Source organism: Falco peregrinus, chromosome 10 (assembly GCF_023634155.1).
Source record: "Falco peregrinus isolate bFalPer1 chromosome 10, bFalPer1.pri, whole genome shotgun sequence".
In the NCBI taxonomy this organism is placed as follows: Eukaryota; Metazoa; Chordata; class Aves; order Falconiformes; family Falconidae; genus Falco; species Falco peregrinus.
In genome coordinates, this window is record NC_073730.1 from 27,227,863 (window position 1) to 27,247,981 (window position 20,119).

The window sequence follows — 20,119 nt, forward strand, 5'->3', positions numbered from 1 at the left end:
CAAGCCATGAGTAGCCAGTTCCTCCTGGAGAACGCTTCTCTTAAAGCTTCTTGGTCGCTTCTTTCAACCTGCTTAGGCCTCACACAGCAGCAGGAAAAAATAAAATATTTCTGATTTTCTTTCCCCAAAGAAAGGAATATTTCTCTTCCCTTAGCAAAAGGAAGAATTTTCCTCTGCAAAAACTGTACAGGATACCTACACAGTAGAAATTACACATAGCCATAATTATTTTGAATGCAATAAAGGAGTCCAACTGATCTTAGTTTACACTAATAACTTTGGTAAAACTGCAGCTGAAATTTAACATTTCAAAGGAAGAGCAAAATCTATGTCTTTACTGGTAACGGACTGATACTGAAAGTAAATCCATGCTGGGGGAAGAAAAGAGAAAACAGGGACAAAACCTTCTTCCTCACCATCTGTCTGCTGTAAGTCATCTTATGCAAAATCACTTACTCTGTTAAGAAACTCTAGGTTGGACCTACCTCATCTCATGCAGTGCATTTACTTTTCAGGTGTTAAGTCCAGTATACCAGTTTCTCATACTCTTTTGATGCCCAACATTAACGTACAAAGAAAAAACAAAATAGGAAGACTAAATTAATTTTTATATGATGCTCCAGTATATACTAATACATTCTATTATACCTCTGTCTTTAAGTTTCTTTTCCACAGATATCGGTGAAGACAGACCACTAAAAGTATTCGCCCCCAGGTATTCACATATTTGTTTTTAGAACAAACTATTGTAATGTTTACACTCTTAAATAATGGTTCATGAGAAGTCTGAGAATTAAATGGCCACTGTTTGAAATCAAACAATTTTGACGCAAGCAATAACATCAATTAAGCTTTCATATGTAAAATTTCGCAAAAACAAATCTGGACCTTCCAGGCATTCTGCTCAGACAACAGTGAATTATAGTATTAAAGTGAAAGCAATCAGAGTGGGACACTGACAACAGGAGCCAGGCAGATTTCATTGAATCACAGAATCATTGAGGTTGGAAAAGACCTTTAAGATCATCAGGTCCAACCACTAACCTGGCACTGCCAAGTCCACGACTAAACTATGTCCCTGAGCGCCACATCTACATGTTTTTGAAATGCTTCCAGGGATGGTGATCCCACCGCTTCCCTGGGCAGCCTGTTCCAATGCTTGACAACCCTTTTGGTGAAGAAATTCTTCCTAATATCCAACCCAAACCTCCTCTGGCACAACTTGAGGCCCAAAAGTGAACACAGGAATCAAGGCACGGTCTCACCAGTGCCAAGCACAGCAGCACAATCACTGCCTTGCTCCTGCTGGGCACACTATTTCTGATACAAGCCAGGATGCCACTGGACTTCTTGGCCACCTGGGCACACTGCTGGCTCACATTCAGCAGCTGTCAAACAGCCCCCCCAGGCCCTTTCCCACCAGGCAGCTTCCCAGCCACTCTGCCCAGCCCGTAGCGCTGGTGGGGCTGGTGTGACCCCAGTGCAGGACCCGGCACTGAGACCTGTAGACCCTCACACCACTGGCCTCGGCCCATCGATCCAGCCTGCCCAGATCCCTCTGAATTTACATATTTATGTGGAGCAAGTAGGAATCCAGGTAAACTATATAGCCCTAATTAAGCATGTCTGTACTCAAGAAAAATTAAGAAAGTTGTTTTGAGGTGAGGTATTGCTAAAGATTTTGTAAATGAAAGCACAAGCTGCTACCTAAGCAAACTCTGCAAATTAGTCAAAACAAAATCTAAGAATAACCTGTGGGTTTTACTGAAACTGACTCAAAAAACCTAGCAAATCAAGAAAAAAAAACTTTCTTAAAGATAATAATTCAATTTTGTGCCAAAAATGAAGAAACTACATATCCTTGTACATGAGTTTTCATGCATTTTTTTCTATTGCAGCATTTTGAGATTTTCTATTGGTCATGAGATGAGCTTATTTTTATAACTCTTGATGAAAGCATGCACTTCATTTACAAAGCCTTATGTTTGTAATTTTAAGTGTTTTGGATATCATTTATCTGATGAAATATCCATCTTGGGAAGCCTGTAGTTATTTTCCATCTTCTTATGTTTACAATGCATGGTGGCTCTAAGTTAGATAATGATATTTAGGTCTCTACATATTCCATACTCTACATGGAAGCATTTTCCTGTATTAGAATGCTGAGTTTTTCCTCTGTTACTTAACTCTGTTCATATTTGTGAAAACAAATTAAGTTGCAACAAATTGGTTTGTTAATCTTGATGTTTGCATGGAGTGAATGAAACAAACAAGATCTCCAAAGCAATTGCCTTAAACTTTGGATGCAATCATGTCACTGTTGGAAAGAGAAAGTTGCTAATTTTGTTACATACTGACTCAGAGCAGACAGCTGGTAGAGAATGTTCTTATTCCAATCAAGCTTATTTTGTATAATGAGTTGGGCAAATGTACACAACTGGGTAAGCAACGTATATAAAAACAAAAATATGCAGCTCATTTAACAAAACTGCAGATTATAACATTTCAACCACTCATGTTCACCATGGAGTAAGCAGTTAGCAATGCATGCAGTTCTCTCAGCATGGTATATAGTCAGATTGGCAGAACAAAAAATTTAACAGCACAGAACTTTATCAACATACACCACTGAAGTAATAAAGTACACAAACCGAAGCACTCAAATAAGCAGCTGAACTCAGTCAAGTATTCCTGATGATAGTTAAAGTAGTCCATGCAGCTCAGCCAGTGAAGTGTGCAAAAATGTAATGACTACAGTATACACACCTTAGCCAGAAAAATATGCAGCTTGCTCAATAAAGTATGCAAAGCTCTTTGAACCAAATGCTATAATAAAAAGGCTGTGATACAGCAATCAATGTTTTGCTGAACAAACCTAATTTTTAGTCTAATTTTTGTCTGTACTGACATTCTTTAACATAGCAGTTATACACTGTAAATAGCAACACTAAGCACATTAAAACACTCTCTGTAAGAAAATTATTACTATCTGGAATGTTTTTTATGAATTAGAGACATACAATGGGTGGTATTTAATAAGCAATATAATTCAGATACTCTAAAATTTAAAAAAAAAAGTTGTTGTTTTTTTTTTTTCAAGAAATGTCAGGTTAAAAAAATAGAACTAGATTAAATGTACTTATAAATTTCCTAGAAATTACTCTGGTCTCCAGAGCATCCATCCAGAGAAAAAATGGCAGAAATCTTTACAATAAAAATACTTGTATTCATTTTGGAGTGTATGAATATCACTAAAAGAAGCTATAATCAAACTGATGCTGTACCAGAAATTATAATTGTGTGATTTCACTTCACTTATGATAGATTTTTATGTATACTGCATTATTCTGACAAACCAATCTGCAACTTGTGGGTAAGTGGAGGAGGCAGAAAGCAGAAAGGCCTCTCAGGACACCCCCAAGTAAACCCATGCTATTTGAGGGAGGTGTATGACGATACATTGTGGTTTCACAGCACGACAACTGCTGCAGTCTCAGGGTCTGTGCATGGACTGCCAGATCTGAGGCAGACGTTGGAGAACATGAGAAAAGGCAGGTATGCTCTGCCTACCAACAGAAAGAAGATGTCCTCTTTCCATAACGTGTGCAGTTAATATGCATTTCGAGGTAACTTGCTGCTAAAACCATTAAGACATAAAAGTGAGGAAAGGCTTGATCCTGCCTTTATCCTGAAAATTTACTGACTAAACCTGTTTTTCCCAATTGTCCTTTGCAAATTTATTTCAGGAATTCAAAACAAACAGGTTTTAAGGGATGCTCAGTGTTTTTAGCATGAGCAAGATAAAGATTAACCTTGAACACAAGGGGAAAAGATGGCTGAAATGTGTCACACATTTTATCTTATTACCAGTAGTTTTCATTTTCCTGTCTGGGGCTAAAAGGAGCTGCTGTTTTTTGGGGGGGCAAGCACACATTCAGGATGGTTTTGGATGGGAGCTGAAGGCATTGAGCATGGATGGCCATATTTGACATCATATTCCAACAGGTCTGTGTGAGCATAGGGTGAACTGTGATCTCTTACATATTCATTGTTTACCCACACTCTGGCAGGTTTTCCACATGAAGCAACCAACTGAAGCAGGTATCCAAAAGAAAAGTAACACCTTTGCCAAAGGTTAAGGGCCTTCCCCCAGGATAAGGATACACTAGGTCCCTTCGAAAAGGCTGCCAGGTTTATTGTGCCTGGTTTTCCCTAGCCGACTTCTCAGGAATAGCTGAGCTGCTTTGGCTGACATTAAAAGAATAAAAAAAACCAAACAAACAAACTGAAGAACACCACAAAATTCCGCCTGAGGCAGACACCTGGCACAGAAAATTTTGTGTCAAATCATTACAAGTACGAGAAGTTATAACTAACTGAAAATAGAGTTTGCAGGAGGAAGTGTCAGGCATTCTTAATATTGATGTAACATACACATATTAAATATTAACAATTACATAATACATTTAATATTTATAGCATAATAATGTCACTTCAGTGGACAATGCTGCATGCTACAAGTGTGATACAAACTTCAATATGAGCTGCTAAAGTACCTGGGGAACAATTATTAGAAGGAGAAACAATTTCATCATTTAACCAGCCAAAAGAAGAGAACTGGTCACTAAGTAAAAATACTAAGACCTTTTAGCTGAAATTAAGTCGGAGCTCTTGTGCTCTGAATGAGCATCAAAGAATCAAAGGTCCTGGATACCATGGGGCTTTGCTTCGCTTTCACTGCTTGATGTCTTGATTTCCTCTCCTGCTGATTCTTTAAATATTACACTGTTTTGTGAATTCCTAAAACCTTCACCTTTTTATGAGCAGAGTTCTTGCCTTTGGCAAGAATCTTGGTTATCCATTCCTTCCTTCTCTTAAAATCCTCTCTTTTATAAATGTAAGTTTTAATCCCATTAAAGGACAGATCTACTTCAGAATAGTCCATTACCATTCCAAAACAACAACAAAATACAAAGAAAAGAATAATTAACGTCTCAAGCCAACCCCACAACTTGTAAGGTCTGAATGTGAGAAACAACAACATGGGATTGCTGCCTTCTCACAAAAAAGTATTGCATTTTGACTTTGTGTCAGAAGGTTTTTGGGATCTTTCTTGATCCCAAGCACCTTATACAAAGCTATACAAAAATAAATTACACTGGAGGGGCTTCAAAATGGAGAGAAAAAAAAGCATCACCTACAACTGTTATCAATGCTGAAGAAAATAAGTAGTATAACATTCAGGTCTGAGAAAAATCCCCAATGAAAACTTACAAAGCTCATTTTTCTGACCTTTTAAAATTTAAATCATACATTACCAGTAACATTTTAAAATAACCCACGTTTTCTTTCTCCCTTTGTAGAAACACACGTCCTTTCAAATGGAAAAGTTTTTACTGTTGATAGCATTTAGCCTTTTTCTCTCTAGCTAAAGCTTTCAAAACCTCCTGATGCTCAGAAGGGGAAAATAAATACTCACCTACTGAGGGAGGATGTTAGGGACCATCTAGAGCTCCACCAGACTTGCTAATCAGTTGCACCTGTGTCTTGTTAACTGGAAATTGTCAAGTCCTTACAAGGTAACGAAGTCTTAGGAAAGTGATGCAGAAAATGGTCTACAGATTGTGAATTATGGGACTTTTCCCCTTGGTAGAGCTCTTCACTTAGTTACTTGGAGAAAAATGCTAAAGTCTGCGGTGTTACAAAGAACAACATTAAAATAAGACTCAAGGGATTTTAATACAGTAAAACCTTGATATACTGCTATGCTAACTACAAAAAGAGCTTAGCATTTAATGGTGTTTGTCTTTGTGTTTCATATGTTCTTGATGTTCATGCTAGCCCAGAACCCATAAGCTGTATTAGTGTTTTTCAGTTAATGAGGGGCATAACTTAATGACAAAATATATTTTTTTGAATTATTACCAATTTAGGCATTTGCCTTGTTTATCTGTCCTTTCTGCAGTCCCTTCTTTGACTCCAAACTAATACACTTATGCCCAGACCCACAGGAGATGTAACAGCTGTGTAAGGCAGTGTTTCCCATTCAGAATTTCACTGTCAACATCAGTGTTATCTCACTTAGATCTAGGTCAGGGGGATGCTGTGGAGAAGGCCATCATCTAGCAGAAAGCTTTCAAAAGGATTTACAGAGGAATTGCTGTTCCCTGTTTAGTGTCATTCCATGGACTGACCGCTAATCTCGCTTCTGTGCGCGACCTGTTGGACTTAAACATTCCGAGGGCAAGAGCTGATCCAAGTTTTCCCGTTCAAGATTTCTTGAAAAAATGGCAAATTTGTTACTGAACACCCTCCCCTTCCAACAGAAGTCAACTTTCTGTTAAAGTTTTTACTTTTCATCTGAACATCAATAACCTGAATCTTTCAACTGAAAACTCAAAAATGTCCATTTAGAAAGCCAGCAGTGGTGTGATTAGACTGACTCACATTCCTTGCTCCCTTGGGCCAAAATCTCCAATAGAATTGCAAATGTGTCACAATACATATATTGTATTGTGTTGATTCATCAAAAAGAAAATAGTAAGGGTCCTGACAGGGCATATAACCAGGCTTCAGAGGTATTTAAAACAGGTTTGAAGCTGAAAACTTCTTGCCAAACCTTTTCCATTCTTTGTAGCAAGAGGTCAAAATATTTGCAAAAAAAAGGCATCTTTATTTAATCAGCTCAGGGTGGGGAGGTACTTTTATTTTCTGTTTCCTATCTTTTCAGGTATACAGAGTCTTCTCTGAAAGAGCCACTTTAGTTACATTGCTGGGAAATTGCAGAAGCACAGAAATATGTGAGCTACTTTTTATTTGATATTTGAGAGGTGTCTGAGCCCTGTTGGTCTTGTCATTAACTTTCTCCATATACGTGGGTAATGTTTTCAGGAATCTGTTTAAATAGAACATAAGGAAACAGTGCATGGTCTTTCACTAAGACTTTCTCACCTAGCTAAATTATTTCCTAATATATTCCATGCCATGTTATAGCCATTGCCAGATGACATTTGAAGTAGAGTCATGTATTAAACTCTTTCTACATAATTACAGAAGCTATCCATGTTTAGGTTCTATATTCTTTTCAATCAATATTATGGCTGCAGGTGGATAGTAACAGCTGGCTGTTCTGGAACGTGTTAGCAAAATTTGCGGATATCTTACATCCCTCAAGAGGAAGCAGCTGAAAAGAGTTACGTTTTCCTTTTACTAATAGAAATTATTTAGCCAGCGAGAAGAAATGCTGCAAAGTTTGGTAGAATTTAAAATAGTTATAATAATTACATTTTCTTGGTGATTCAAAGAGATAATGCTATCAATGAAATGTTTTCTGGCCCAAATCCTGTTCTTATTGCAGGGCCCACAGGAGGCCTGAAAACAATGAGATCAATCTGAAAAAAGGAAAAAAGCCAGGAAAAGTCACTGCATCATTGTTACAGGGAAACACTGTAAAAAAAAAAAAAGCCCACGTTTATGAGCACTGGCATAAGGTGTGCCACTGAAGACCAGAGAATAAAGTGGCAAGCACAAGCACTAAGTTCTTGTGGGAGCATTCTGTTCACCCGTTCTTTCTTCTCTATGAAGTCTATTTTTTCTGGGCCCTTCAGAAAGTGTAACAGCCAGCCTATGATCCAGAATCATAACCTCACTTATCAAAGACAGATACACTTACCAATAAAATTAGACATTTATGATGGGTATCAAAGTGGTGTACAGCCATAATTACTCAAGCTTCAGGCATGCAGGTGGAATGCTAAAAACTGACGCTCGCAGAAATGCTGCAAGACAGTAGGTGAGTGTGGCACTGACAATGAGAGAGTGGCAGTGATACTTGTATGGATCATGATTTTGCTCAACCCTTGAAAACACAGAAGGTAATAATCACAATTTAAATAGCATGCAAACACAAAGGCAGCAATCCATCTGATACCCAGTCTGGAAAATGGGAATGAAAAAGCCTTTTCAAGTGTAGGTCCTTGTGAGAAGCAAAAGGAAGATAAAGAAAGCCCTGTGAAGGGAGAGATTTGGATGAAGCTTTTCCAGCAATTGTTTACTTTGGATTTTTGCAGCTGGCATTTTTCACAGTTAAAAGCTATTGTTTGTCTGGAGCTTGTGGGAAAAACCTGTGGGGGGAAAGAAGGTGATGATAACACACAGAAAGAAAGACGGGATATATGGGAGAGCTCAAAACCAGCACCAATATATTTGCCTCAGTGTTCTCTGATGGGTTACAAAAACAAAGACATTTTGATGTGTATAACCACTAGTTATTACTGCCAGCCGTCTCGCTTACGTTACTGGGATCACAGTCTTGCAAACGTATAAAACCTCTCTATTTACTTCTCCAGTAACTAAGCACAGATGGGCTTTGTGTCCAGGTTATTCATGGAGGTACTTGGGCTTTCTCTTCTTTTTAATTCAAGTGGTTTTGTTGCTGTTACAATGAGACCTTTGAACCATGCATGGTTCTGAATAGTAATGGAAGAAAGGTTTCCCCATACTGTGTAGTTCCCTTATATTTAGACAGAACTGGAATTGGATCTTGCTGGAGTAGCTGCAGTGCTGGTGAAAAAAACACCCCAAAAAAAAGGGGGTTTTGTGGAAAAACATAAACTATATGCTATCAGTATCACGAAGCTAAGGGACATTGTCATCGCATGTACCCTCTTGTTTTCTTTTGCAAAATGAATATCCCCTTCTATTTTTACTGCAGTATTACAACACTTTTTTCTGCTTTTCTTAGCTGAATCCTTTTGCAATACTGCAACATTCACACAATTCACCAGTTTCTATAAGAAAATGTAATCGATATGTTAGTGTACATTGGAATCTTAACATTGACAACCAGTAGCTTGTGGTATTGATTTGAAAAAACTGCTCATGATTTCTACAGTACTTCAGCACTATTTCTTCTATTTTCGGTATTCACTACCTTGAATTCTACTCCAAGTGTCCAACTCACGTACTAACAGAGTATTCAAAGTTTTGTTCTTCAAAAGAAAACCCTAGGGTAAGTAGAAGGACATCTGATTTAGTTCCTGCTCTTTTTGTGTACCTGTCTATTTGACATTTAGAATAAGATCTCTGAACTGCCTTAACCAACCGTAATAGTAAGGGGACATGTGAATTGTCTTCACAGCTTTGCAAATCCTTTTCTGAAGCTGAAACGCTGAATGTTCGATTCAAATGATCTGTTTGCAAAGGTGATTCACCGTGTGTGAATAAACATGTTTTGGCAGTGTCATGAGCAGAACAGATAAACAAAAGGACTGGGAGGACTTCAACAGGAACTTTAAATGTCTTAAAGCAATCTGCCCTGTGCTGCACTTGTATAACATAGGTGTCGCCGGTACTAACCCCAACTTGAGGGGAAAAAAAACCCCCAACAGTGTTAATGCATCATTACTGGACCATACAGCATAACTGCAGTCCAGCCAGTCAGGTCTTTTTGTTTTCAAATGTCACAGGTAAAATTTAAGTCTTGTCCTGATTGAGCTTCAAACATGGATAAAAGAATATTCACATTCAGTAAAGCTCTCTAACACATAAATATTTAGCCTCACTTTTAAGTGTTCCTAGAGACTTAAAGTTAAGCAGACATTCATCCTTCCTGAACAAGGGTGGATTTCTGATTCAGGATTTAAGACAGTCTAGCAACATGGGAAAAAGATGCTGGATTTGCCAAAATCCCATAGGCACAATTTATCTTTAGCAACTGATCACTCTAGATTGGAAGTGACGTTTCTGCAGCTTTGGGATGCAGGAATGTTTTTATCACTGTTACAGATCAACTTTAAGTGTAATATTGTTTTGTTAGTTTATGTAAATCAATCTGAAATGGTGTATGAATAAAAGGACTTTGAAAATGGATCATTCATCTTTATTGGCTTTGAAGTACTGACTATATGTTACTTTGCTGAGACTATATTATATTATACTAAGTTATAAGAAACATTGCTCAGATACTGAGCAAGTCTCAGCACAAATTCTGGTAATTTTCCACCAAAAATGAGCCTCCAAAAAGAGATAAATATGGTACAATGCTGAACATCATCTCCAAAGAAATCATATCGTATATGACCAAAGCCTCTTTTAATATCTTACAAATTTGATTTTTCATCAGCTCACTTTCAAAAGGTAGTGTAGAAATCTGCTTTGAAGTGCCCTCTTGGTAGAGAAAACATCATCTCTAAATGGTTGCAAAGCAACAATAGCAGCAGACTACAGCTATGAGGCTGCTACGAATGCTCTGTGCATTTTAACAGGTAAATTCTGCACTCTTTTATATGCTGGTTTGATGGAATACTCAAAGGTGCTGAAAACCCTTCTGGGGAAATTTGAAAATTAATAACATTGCTTCATAATACAGTATTTTAATACAACATCTCAATATTAACCATAATGTTGCAAAAGATCTTTCACACTTTATGTTGTTCAATTTTTTCCTGTTAGAAAAGACTCAAGAGCTTTTTTGGAAATGATATGTAAATATAATTCCTTTCAGATTTCCTAGAATTTTAAAATTGTAACAGCAGAAGATGCAAAATATTAGCAAAACAATTTGCAACTGAAGATACGAGATGTTGCCCGGTTCCTTTACAAAGTATTCACAGCTGATCATCTTTAGTCTTTAGTTTTCCAGAGTATAATTTAAACTCTAAGCATAGCTTCCCAAAACACTAATGCAGTTTACACTTCTTTTTTTCTTTTCTTTTTTTTTTTAACTGCAATGCATGTGACAAGTCTTCCTTTGATTTTACTTAAATCTGTAGTTATCACATCATGAACACTGCTCTGACAGTCAGCCCATAACCATGTATCACAAAGTTAAAAGTCTGCAAAAACTACTTTGGTGGCCAAGCATGGGAAGGGGGAAGAACCTGCTTATCACAAGGGAGGCAGGAAAATATGCAGAAAAAGAAGTGTATGCAGTGGCATGAGTAGAGGACTTCCAATAAATAAAAAATACTAATAGGAGTTTCAAAAATAATGAGTCTCCCACAAAACTAAGCCAGCACCCTGTCAACAAAATACAAACTCTCATTACATGGGAGAATGCTCCTCTGTGCTCCTTACACACTTGGCACTGAGTTCAACAGGAATTTTAGATACACCAGGAATGAGGACTTAAGCTGTAAATGTGACTGTGAGAAATAAAATGGTGATTCAGATTTGGGGTATCAGCTGCAGGAGGAGCGCACAGTGTGTCTCAAGAGGGTAAAATACATGGCTTAGCACTGCCCTAGTTCTGGATCATTAGGGATTTCCTTGGCATAAATCAAAGCAATCTAAATAGTACGTTCTCACCCCAGCTGCTAAGATCCTCAGAGTGGGAAAGCTGAGTCACTCGCTCTCTGTGATAGCACCAATTACAAGCTTTGCCACCAAAGACTCCCCAAAATGGGGACCTTCTTTCCTCAGCTGACAATTACAGCACAACACAGAGAACCTGTCCACACCACAGACTCAGATGAATATCTGCAGATAAATAATCCATTCACATCAGGTAGCACTTGTGCTTTCTTTATGTATAAAGGCAGTGTAATAGTATTTTAGGTTTATTTGTCCATACCATGGTAACTTCTATGAAAAACTGACATAAAAATGTGACCAGGAAGATTTTTCCCTGCTAAAAACTGCCCATCTTCCAAAAACGTACAGCAGTCCTGTACCCTCTTTTGGAGACAACAATTCCTTTTCTCACATTGTTCCTCACAGCTCATGCTTTAAGACTTTTCTTCCTCAAGTAATCGACTGAAAAAAGCCTGCCTATACAAAAATAAACAAACCTTGCAGGATAGATTAAAATTTTGACCAAGATTGTAACTCTGTTATCCTAACCATAAACCAGATTACACAATATTTTACCAGAACACTGACAGTTCTAAAACCTATTAAAAATATGAACAAATCAATAAAGATAAAGCTGAATTATACATATACGGAACATTTTCTTTATTGAACAATTCTTATAGATTGTTTTGAAATATTATTCTAGACATTTGCTTGGATGCTCTTATTGCTAAGTTTTAATGTGATAACTATAGTAGTTTTGCATTATGGCCTTACCAACAGCGAACAAGCAGAAAAATTGAAAGACATTCAGATATAAACATATACAAAGTCTTCTGTAAAGAGCTTCAGGGGTTTAATCACATTAACAGCATGCTTATTACTTAAAAAAATCTGCTAAACTGCAGCCGGGAAAAGGAAGAGTTTCTTATTACATACATAACCACTGGTAAGTATGTTGAATTACTGCAGTTACTTTTGCCAAGACCTGTGTTACTTATTAGAATTGGTACAAAAATATGATCCTTTATATCTGCATGAAATGTAAACCTGAGAAACAGTCCGGTAAATTTAAGAGATCTGCTTCAGTGTTTATAAAAATTTCTTTGCATTTCATTAATTTCTATATATAAATACAAGTTTAGCAGAGTAAATTATAGTTCAAAACCAGGGCAGCTCTTGTTCCAAGAATTTGGTATTGCTGACCACAACTGGGTTTTAAGATTTATTTTAATCTTAAGAGATGTTTAACTGAGCTAAAATGGTTATTTCAGCACCAGAATGTGTTCTGGCATACTTTGTTATATTATATATACATAAGTTTCCCAAAGAAATATACCATTGTGTATACAGATTTTTCTTATGAAAAAGCCAGGGCAATTCAGTTCTCTTTGCTTCTTTCACCCCTGGGACGACCTCTCACAATAAGAATTGTCAGTGCCTTATTTATAATGGCAGATCTCAGGTTTGATTCTGGCAGCTTTTGATCTCTTGATGGCCCAAAAGCTTTCAAATACAGAAGAATCTGATGCTTTTTTGGCATCCTGCAGTTTGCCTAAACCTCAAAAGCAAGTTTTAGTCCCAGAAGTGAATTACTGAAGCAGTGTAAACAAAACACAAACGTCACAAAATGATGAATACCTCAAACAAAATATCTTTGTCAGACAGATGACAACTTCAGATCACTTGAAAAGCATTTGTAGAAACTCTGCAATCTGCAAACAAACTTCTGTTTTACAGCCTAGAACTAAAAAGTACATGAAAACAATAAATTATTAAAGGCTCAAATATTCTTTTTCAACATCCATATAAAAATTCAAATATAACCATTCTTTTAAACATTTGGTCCCTGTAAAAAAAAAATAATCCTGCATGTTTCTACATCACAGAAATGCATATAACTACCTAGTTACAACATAACTGTCAGTAAATAGGATACAAGAGCTTCATTGGAAACTGTCTTCAATGAAGCTCTCATACCTGATTTATTGAAAAGGAACGGAATAAATGAGAGACAAATGATTCGATATAATTTGAAGAAATAACTTTTGATGAGTATGTGACAATGACAGTTATTTAATCCCTAGAAACCTCTTCTTGGATATACTTGGATATATTGATTAGGTAAGACCTCTAGACAAATGCAGAATACAGTTGTCCTAAATTTTAAATGAAAGAATGTCTAGCTTTTTGCTCCAATAATATGTTATTCTTTAACTCTTGGCAAAGCTTAAGGTTCTTTTCTTTCTTACAATGAGGAGAAGGGAAGGGAGAGACGAGGGAGAGGGAAGGGACCACACTATGCTACCTAAGGTATTGGTTTTTTTTTTTATTATTATAGCACAAAGATACAATAAAACTGGCTTGCCAATTTTCAGTTTTATGTCCCTCAGTGCTGCTTTAAGGTCGCAGTGGTTGCCATAAAATACTACACCTGTGCTTCAGTCTATGAGGCATTATGCATTACTTTTTTTAAGGAAACTGGAAACAGATAAAATGTTGTAGACTAGTACGCTTGATACTGTAACCTTTTTATACTGGCTATAACTACATTAACATAAAGACAGTTGCTATAATATCATTACGGGGAATCAAGGCACTTTGGAAATCTCTGTTCCTTATGCCAGTTTATAGTGAAGTTAAATTAGCAGTGAAGCACTGTACTAGTAACACATCCATTAATAAAAAGAAAAAAAAAAAAAAGAAAACAAAGCACAACAGAAATGTTGGAATACATTTGGAAATAATTCAAAGAGATTGGGGAATGACAGCAGATGATTTCCCAGACTAATGAAATTCCTTGTTCCTAACCTTTAAATACCTGCATATACAGTACCATTCTGACTAAATCTGTGCTGTTACGCTTACAAACAAACCTGCTAAACCTTTGCATTATTGATCAGTGATGGCATGCGTAGCCCACACGTCCTGTTTACATTCCATTTCTTTTACACTTCTAAGATATAATATGTCTTTTACAGAACAAGAGCTCTTTCCATTTAAACCCTGCAGTTTGTGTTCATCATGCATTTTAATGGTTGTAAGCAATTTAGAAGGTTAGTCTTTGAATGGTAGATAAAACTGGCAATATTTATTGGTAAATAGATGTCTAATTATAATAATTTAGGAACATTTCCAATATCATGGTTTTTTCTAAATAAATAGCTGCAAAATTATCTCCTTTGTATACCAATGCTACTTAGAAACTAAGTAACAACTTACATCGTTCTAATGTTATAACAAAAAGATGCTGCACCTATTCTAAACACAATGCAAGAATGTTTTAATTTTAAAACAAAAAATAGGGATTCAAATATAATCAATTCATTTCCACGTTCTGCACAGAGACAAACCAAGCCCACCTTTGCAAGGCTAGTAAAAAAGTGACTATCATAGCCCCAAAGACAAATTGAGATGACATGAGCCAGTTCTTGAAAAATGTCTTGTTTCAAGAAACATTAGGAACGATTCTGATTCCTTACACCTGCTTCTGACTGTCTGGAGCAAGGGGATGAAAAGATCAAATCCTCTTTAATAATGGGTGTGATACAAACCCACACACTTCCTGACCAGAATCATCTTATAAAATCCTTAAAAGGATCTAGAGAGAAAGTTTTAAAACAGTTTCCCCGTTTCCAAGTCTGCCTAAAGCATTCATGCCATGAGGCAGTTTAAACATCAGTGTTTCTGAAATCAGAAAAGGAAAATCATCAGCCACTTCAAGCAGGTCCTGCTTTGACATCAGAAAGTCAATTCACTCAGCTTAGCAGCATTCAATTCTGAACAACATTTTGTTCTGGGTCTCTGTCAAGTTATTCTAGGCTGTGAAATTGTCAGGAATGATGGATGACTATCAGCCTTCTGCTATCTTCTTTGCTTCTCCTTAGAGATTTGTGGCTGCTGACTGAAAAGCAAATTCCTCTTTTCTTCTTTTGCACAACATACCCAATGAACAACAGTAATTATGAGAAAGCCTACACTACAATTATTTTAGCACTTAACTTTGTATTGACATCTGTAAGAGACAGAGCTCTCTAGATTGATTAGCAATGATATAGCTTCCTGCCTTTTACTAATATTGCTGCAGTCATCCTCTACATGCAATTTGCTAAAAAAAAAACCCACTGTTTTTCTCTGTTAATATTTTAAATTACAAATTGAACTAATTACAGAAAATTTCTAATACTTTATGAATATAGCATATTATTATTATACCGGTGTTTCAAACTGTATAGTACTTGTAACATAATCAAAACTGACATAAGAGAATAATTTAAGGATATTAAATGGGATTTGGGGGGGGGAAGATGTTAAAGCTGCATTATTGTTCCAGGTTGAAATCCTTACTTGAACAAATCCTGTTTGGCCAGCCAGTTGCAGCCCTGGTATATATAGGGGAAAATTTTACTGAAAGCAGCATTAAACCTATTTACACATTGACAGAATTCGATGTCAAATATTTAAACCATTTACTAAAACTAAGTACAGGAAGAAACATCTGGTCTGGAAAAAAAAAAACATTTAGAGAAGAAAAATGCAATAGTGAGACAAAATAAACTGGGACATCCTTCAACCCCATGCCAATTATAATCCAATCTCATATTTCTATTATATTCAAAATAACTGCAAAATTTATCACAAATGATCCTCTAGCAATAACACTACACTAATTAATCTCCATTACTCTCAGCTACATAGCTGTTCTTTTCAATTAGACATCATATCTACTCAGCTCAGTACACAGGGCTACATATACAAGTTAAATGAAAAACTATTCCATCTCAGACAGCATGGTCAATCCTGAAAAAATATAGATTCAGCACCCCCAAGGAAATCATTATCAGATATCACCATTGCTATTAACATTAAATCAAACAAAACTAAACCAACTCCACTTTCCAAAAATCTTAAATAGAGCATAAATATTTTTCTTCTAACCCATTAATAAACCCCAGCCAGACGAAAGGCTTACATTTACCAGGAGTTTTCCTTGATCATGTCAGATACACGTGAGTTAGAAATAAATGCTCTTTCTCACAAGTTCCATTATGAAGCAAATGTTACCAGAAAACATTTGCAAGTTATTGTGGCTTAGAATTTACAAAAGATGAAAGTGGATGCATTTAAATGGGGTCATATTAAGACAGAGATTTCCTCCTTGACCTTTTTTTCCTTTAAATGTACTTCTTATGTCAAGTAGTTATGTTCTCTGTCTTTTAAATAGAAAGTGTTTAACTCACTAGATATTTAATACAGGTTTTGCCAGGGTTATTTACTAATTTGCTATTGTCTCAGCATTCCCTTGTTTCTCTCCGCCTCACTAATTGATAATCTTTTTATTATGGAATGATTATCTATGAGTAAATCCAAAGGAAAAGAAATAAAGAAATAAACTACAGAAAGATAGAAACTCTTCTTTCCAGAAAAACAAATCTGGGCTATAATGTCAAAATACTCGCTCAGTGCCTTTACATGACATTCTGCTACAACCACTGGATTTGCCAGAATATTTTGAAGCTCCTATCATTTGATATGTATTTTTATTTGTATGAAAAGTAAGCTGTCCACTGTACTGAAATACTCACCAGGAAACCAGGAATGCTTTCAGCTGGTATAAACATCAATTTACTTTCATGCTTCGACCTGTTGTGACAGAATTCTGTCATATCACTTACAAAGGGATTAATAAGTGTCTAAGCTACATGGTTCACTCCCACAAAAAGAATCAGAAGGTCAGTTTAATCTTTATGAACTTCAATGTATAAAAAACAGCTTCTTTTAAATTAAAAAAAAAACAACCAGCTTACATCTGTGTACAGAACATACTCTTCAACACAACTTTTGCATACAGGGATTTGGCCACTTTAGTGGTGAATAATACTTTTGTACACCAACAATAATATTCACTTCCTAGAAAAAATTGACTGAAAAAAGTGCAAATCAACATGAATGGAGGTTGCAGAATTTGACCCTAAATAAAATTGCCTCCTTGGTCAAAAAAAAGTACTTTCAAAGCATCAGGTCAATATCACGTCAAAGACTATCAAGCTATTTAATCTAGAAATCTGTAATGTATGAAGTCAAATTTTACATTGAAGGTAGCTAATCATTGGGACCATATTATCATAATTAATCCTTAATCAGATAAATTAACTCACTGGTATGTTCAAAAAAAAATTCAATCTTTTTCTGCAGCAGAAAAATGAACATAACCTCTCCTAGGAAATGTCCTAAATGTCTCCCTTAAAAAGTCATTAGCTGGAATCTGTGGTATATGGTAACTTAATGTCAGAAAAAAGAGGTAACAGACGTTAACAGTCCCATAATGAGATGAAATGCAATTTAAACTGTAATCTCATTACCTAAAAATAAATAAACCTCTTCTGCTTTACCTTTTGGACCTAGCTTAAGCCTATTTGTTTTATCTTCATTTAGGCTTCAACTTTAATCATATCTCAGAAGCTTTTACACAGAAGAGCTGCAGCAGAAACTGGGTTTGCCTACAGTATTTGCCTGCTTATGGCTGTTTACTCTGAAATTTCTCATTTGCTGCCAACTAGAAGGCATTGTCCAAAGCCATAGAGCAGAGATAAGGGTTTAAATCCCACTATCGAAAGAATCACCTTCTCAACAGAGAAGTTTGAACCATATTTATTTAAATATGCATTTACTTCCTATGCATTCATTTATTTTCCTTATACCAAGAGTAAGATCCAGACATGTATGTAAATAAACATTGCATAAACCCTTTGTGTCATTATGTAACATGATTCTAATACTATTATCTTCCAAACTGCAAGAATGCAGAATTTTCATTGGTAATTGTGTTTTCTTAAAAATGCATATCTGAAAACAGATCTTATATATGGATATCTGCCTATATTATATAAAATAATGGGGGGGGGCAGGAGAGAGAAAAAGGAAATGCATATTCTCCTTCATGCATGTAATCAATTAAATACTGATAATTAAAGTCTGCAACAAGGCTGAGTTTACAAGGTATTTGCAAAAACAAAAGCAAAACCCTTAGCACTCCACATTTATGCACAAAATACTGTATAAGGAGTCTTTCAAGGAAACCATATGACACTCAAACAAAGCCAAATTAACTCTCATTTCACCAAAATCTCAAGTACAGCATATTTCCCCCCTAACCATTTATATGCTCCAGCCAGACAAAAGGCTTACATTTACCAGGAGTTTTTCTTGATTATATTCCATTTAACTGTGTACCCGATGTATTAGGTAGAAATTAAAGGTTCTTCCTCACAAATTCCCTTTATGAAGCAGGAAACATTTGCAAATTACTGTAGTTTCAAATTTGGAAGATGAGAGTGGGTGCCTTTAGAAAAGGTCATTTTTTCTCTGTCATTCTCCACTGCTCTCCAAATTATTTTTTATATCAGAAAGAGAACATTTTCTGAGCATTTTCTATGTTAAATAACTATTAGCACATCAAAGTTAATTATAATATCTTGGAAGCTGTGTTCTACTACACTACTTCACCAAGTTTCAGTCATTCTTTGGCACCATTTTGCACAACTACATTGCTTGGGACTTGTTGACTCATGTTCATAGAAACAAATAAGGAGTGACAACTAAAATAATAAGGACATCTGGAATATTAGTATGTGAAGAGCAATGCCATGTTAGTAGAAAGGGAGGTCACAGTTCTGGATGTACAGAACTTGTAAGGTTTCTATGCATGGGGAGGAAAGAGACCACCCTGCTGGGTGGCAGTTTGGAGGAGATACAAGATGAAAACTGTAGCACCTAATAAGTCAGCTAAACAGCATTTTACTTAGCACGTCATGTTTTTCTCCAAGATGCGCACTCCTACTACTATCAGTATTAAATTTAGTTCCTCTAAGCTTGAATATGTTACTTAAATCAGATTTATGATCATTTTTAAACATTTCTAATATATCTTGTCTTAATAAATCCATAAAGCCCTTTACATGCGTTACTGAATGAGCTGTTCTTTCTCTCGATGTATTTGAAAATAAAACCAGATACAAATTCCAGAAATTTTAAGGAATTGAGGAAAAAAGGATTTCAAGATTGAGAATTTCCTAGTTGAAGAACTCCAGAAGTATGCATGGAAATCTACAGGCTACAGTAATTTTATTTTCAGAAATCAAATACTTTTTACTGAACACAACACTTTTCCTTCTTTTCCATTCTATCAGGATTTGTTTTCAGATGAGTTACATTTTTGACAGAAAAACTTGCTGTAAATATGTTGCTGTAATCTATCCTTTAATTAAGGAATTATGTCAAAGTTAAGCAATGACCAGATTTTAGACAGCATCAGAAACAGAACACATTTTGAAGCATTGTGGCAGCAACCTAAGTAACATTTAACAAACTGAATCATGCCCATCTTTTTTATTCTCAAAAAATTATAAGATTAAAATTGAGCAATCTTCACATGGCATACAACAAAAAAATTTTATAGATGGAACATTTTTCAAGACCCTTGCTACTACACGATATAAAGATAATTATCACATAGACATGCCTCACCCTTTTCATGCTTCAAAGGCTGACCGACTGAGATATCAGTAATATTGCAAGAAAAAATGATCAGAACTTCTGTTACATGCCTATAAGTAATTATTATTTTGCTGTATTATGCAAAGCATTATGAAAAGGGCAATAACTGAAAGCAAATATTTATTCTTTATTCTGTTAGTCTGCAGTCAGACTGGTGCCTCTGTTAGTTAACACTAGCATTATCAGCTGCAAAGGATAACACATTCTCAAAGTTCAAAACATTTGGTCACAGTCTACCTTTTATCTTACCGGATATTTCTAAGACACTTTC

The 20,119-nt window shown here is 35.9% G+C and overlaps 1 protein-coding gene across 5 annotated transcripts in view; it reads right to left on the bottom strand.

Annotated features, from left to right (window-relative positions):
• The window catches only part of LOC101910707 (BEN domain-containing protein 5), a 965,145-nt gene that overhangs the window by 719,831 nt on the left and 225,195 nt on the right, over positions 1-20,119 (bottom strand). The window lies entirely within an intron of this gene.